This window comes from Pan troglodytes, chromosome 17, assembly GCF_028858775.2.
Source record: "Pan troglodytes isolate AG18354 chromosome 17, NHGRI_mPanTro3-v2.0_pri, whole genome shotgun sequence".
NCBI lineage: Eukaryota > Metazoa > Chordata > Mammalia > Primates > Hominidae > Pan > Pan troglodytes.
Genome location: NC_072415.2, coordinates 42,286,783 through 42,289,987, shown reverse-complemented (window position 1 = coordinate 42,289,987; position 3,205 = coordinate 42,286,783). Strand labels below are relative to the sequence as shown.

General features: G+C 44.7%; 1 pseudogene; it reads right to left on the bottom strand.

Annotated features, from left to right (window-relative positions):
- Window positions 1-358: 358 nt before the first annotated feature.
- On the bottom strand, window positions 359-2,771 carry LOC746342 (WW domain-binding protein 11-like; annotated as a pseudogene).
- Window positions 2,772-3,205: the final 434 nt, after the last annotated feature.

Here is a 3,205-nt window from a genome sequence, read left to right as displayed (position 1 = left end):
AATGTTATTGTGAATAATAATATTTATGATATTCATCAATTTATTAAAAAATATTTACTGAGGACTAAATATACATCAGGAACTGCTCCACCCTGTTGATAGTGAGAGGCATTCATTTGACTCTAGAGAAAAATAAACTTTTTTATTTTTTTGAACAGGGTCTAGCTCTATCCCCCAGACTGGAGTGCAATGGCACCATCTTGGCTCACTGTAACCTTGGCCTCCCAGGTTCCAGTGATTCTTATGCCTCAGCCTCCTAAGTAAATGGGACTACAGGTGCTCAACACCACACCTGGCCTATAACATATATATACATATATGTATATATGTCAGTTGGAAATAATTTTAATCAAAGAATTGTATATTTTCTTCCCACATATCCTGCCTTGTATTAGGAAATGACATTGTGATCTATTTCATTACAAGCAAAATATTATAAAATATTTACAGGAAAACATTACAAATAACCCAAACACAAAAGGCAAGGTGAAATAAACTGGCTTTTCAGAAATCTCTACTCCAGTGCCCACAGCACATAAGAATAGAGTCAAAACAAATAAGCAACTAAGATCCCCCGATCACAAATTTCCAAAGGGGAAGAAGCAGGGTGAAAATGGTGGTGTGAAAGGGAATGGATGTTAGCAGCACTGCTTCAATAACTGATCTATTCTGAATGAAATACCCTCTTTAATGTGCAGCAAATTCTGAACAAGGCTAAATTTTAGGATATTCCTTGAACTGAAATTAGAAAATACCCTGACAATGGAAGCAGCTCTTTCATCTAAGTTTAATAAGAGCCTCTTTCTCCACGGGCTACTGTTGTGAACAGAGGCCTGTTCTGGCATCAAAAGCTGTCACAGTAGCCCTTCCATCTCTTTCATGAAAGCCTCATAGACATCATCCTTAGTTTGTACTGAGACAGGAACAGAAGGACCAGATTTGGGTGCTGCTTTGGCAAGAGGCACAGCAGAATTATCCTCTGACTTTCTTTGGGAAGCAGCAGTAGCCCTTTTATTCTCCCGACGTACTCTCAATGCACTGGGCACAAATCGAGTAATCTCTGCCTTGGGATTAGTGATCTGTGGTTTGGCAGTGACAGTTGCTGTGGCTTGGGTCACTGAATCAAGCTGGGTGGGGCACTTAAAATCTCAGGGTTCAGCAAGGGAGCTGGTGGGAAAAGCCCAGGGGGGCAGATCCCAAGGGGAGGTACCAAAGCTGGGTGCATCGTGCCAGGACAAAATATACTTGCATTAGCAAGTATATTTGCTCTTGTATTTGGTATTTGGACTAAAAGCCAAAATGAGCTTATGGTGAAGTCTACAAACTCCAGGAATACCTGGAGGTGCAGGGGGAGGTATCCTTGGTGGGGGTTCCCGAGGAGGGGGACCAGGAGGCAGACTTGGAGGTAGACGTGGGGGAGGTAGTAAAAGTCGGTGGTCGTGGAGGTAAAAGTCAGGGTAAAGGCCGAGTCCTGGCATTCCAGGTGGTCTCAGGAGGAGCTCCTGGAGGTGGTCCAGGGGGAAGGTTCATAGGTGGCCTAGGAGGCCGTAATGGTGAAGCATGGGAGGTGCTTGTACCTGAGAAGGAGGAACAGACTGCGGGGGAGCCTGCTGCTGTGAAGAAGCAGTGGATGTGCCATCAGAATGCGATTCCTCTTGACTGTGTTTTTGTGATTGTTTTTCTGCTTTAGAGTCATCAGAATCATCTTCATCATTGTCCTCTGAAAATTCCTCTACTTCCCGTCCCTCCTCAGGGATTTCTTGACCTGCCATACGAAGCATCGTGACTTGAAGAGGAGTCAGTTCCTTCATGGTTTTTTTCTTCCTTGATTTTCCAGGCATATCTGCAAACCGTACACTCAGACCTGACTTCTTTTTTTCATTGTTGTCTCTCCCACCATCATCATGGCGCACACTTTCTCAATCTGATCCGTCGGTGTCACTGTCATCAGTACTGTCATCATGCTTATCTTGATCCACGTCCTCAGGATAGCCATCATCTTCACTGGTGCTAAAAACATCACCATCATGACCTCGCTGGGCAATTTCAGGACTATGTACCATGCCTTCATCTCACCTAGGAGGGGGAAGATCTAGGGCAACACCCACTTTACGGCCATACACCTGCACGACTTGAGGAGGGGGTGGACCAGGGGGAGGGCCAAGAGGTTTTCTGCCAGGGGGCAAATGTGGAACACCACGTCCCAAGAAGAGAAGGATAGAAACTGCCTGAGTTGGAGGTCCATAGGCTGAGGGTTTCTTAAGGATGGAGGGTGGCTGGGCACCAGGAAGTGGAATTTCCTGGATCAAAATGTTAGAAGGAGCATGTGGCATATCTGGTAAAGGAATACTCTCCACTTCCACGTGCTGGGCATTCTCGACAGCATTCAAATATTGGTTGAGTCCTCTTCTGTTCATACTCTATTTCTAGCTTTCTCAATTCTTTCTAAATATCTGGATCCTCTTTTTCATAGAGTCATAGAATATGTTCAAAGGTTTCACACAGCTATTTTTACGCTTGTCTTTCAGTACTTTCTCATTTAATTGTGGCTGTTGCACTGGGTTAAACTCCATTTCATCCAATTTCTCCATGTCTCGGATCATCTGTTTGGGATCCTTCATCTTTAAAACTGCAGCTCAAACCATCATGAGCTGTTTTTTGTTCTTCTGTTCCGGGCTTCCTTTCCGGCTTGGTCTGTGGGGTTCATAAATTTTCCACTCTTGGTGGATGATGCAGATCTCCTTCCCATGTTGACAATTTGTATGGTTTACTTGTTCATTTAAAAAAAAAGAAAAAGAAAAAAAAAGAGAAACACTTCTGCTGTGCTCCCAGGACTGCGAGCAGCCAAGAGGTGCGATTCCTGGCCTCTTTCACTTTGTAAAGGCCTTCAACTCAGCCTCGCGGTCAACCCTTCAGCTCCGCCATCTTGAAACCTCGCGCCCCTCTGCAATCCTTACGTCATTTCCCATTCCTCCTTCCCGCTGTCTCTCCAATTTTTGCATTTTTAATAGAGATAGGTTCTCGCCATTTTGGCCAGGCTGATTTCAAACTGCTGGCCTCAAGTGATCTGCCCACCTCGGCCTCCCAAAGTGCTGAGATTTCAGGTGTGAGCCACTGCATCCGGCCAAACATAAACTTCTTAATAAATGGTGCAATCAAATATGCCTGGTTGTATGATATAAGTCTGCAGTGGGTTCAGTGAGAG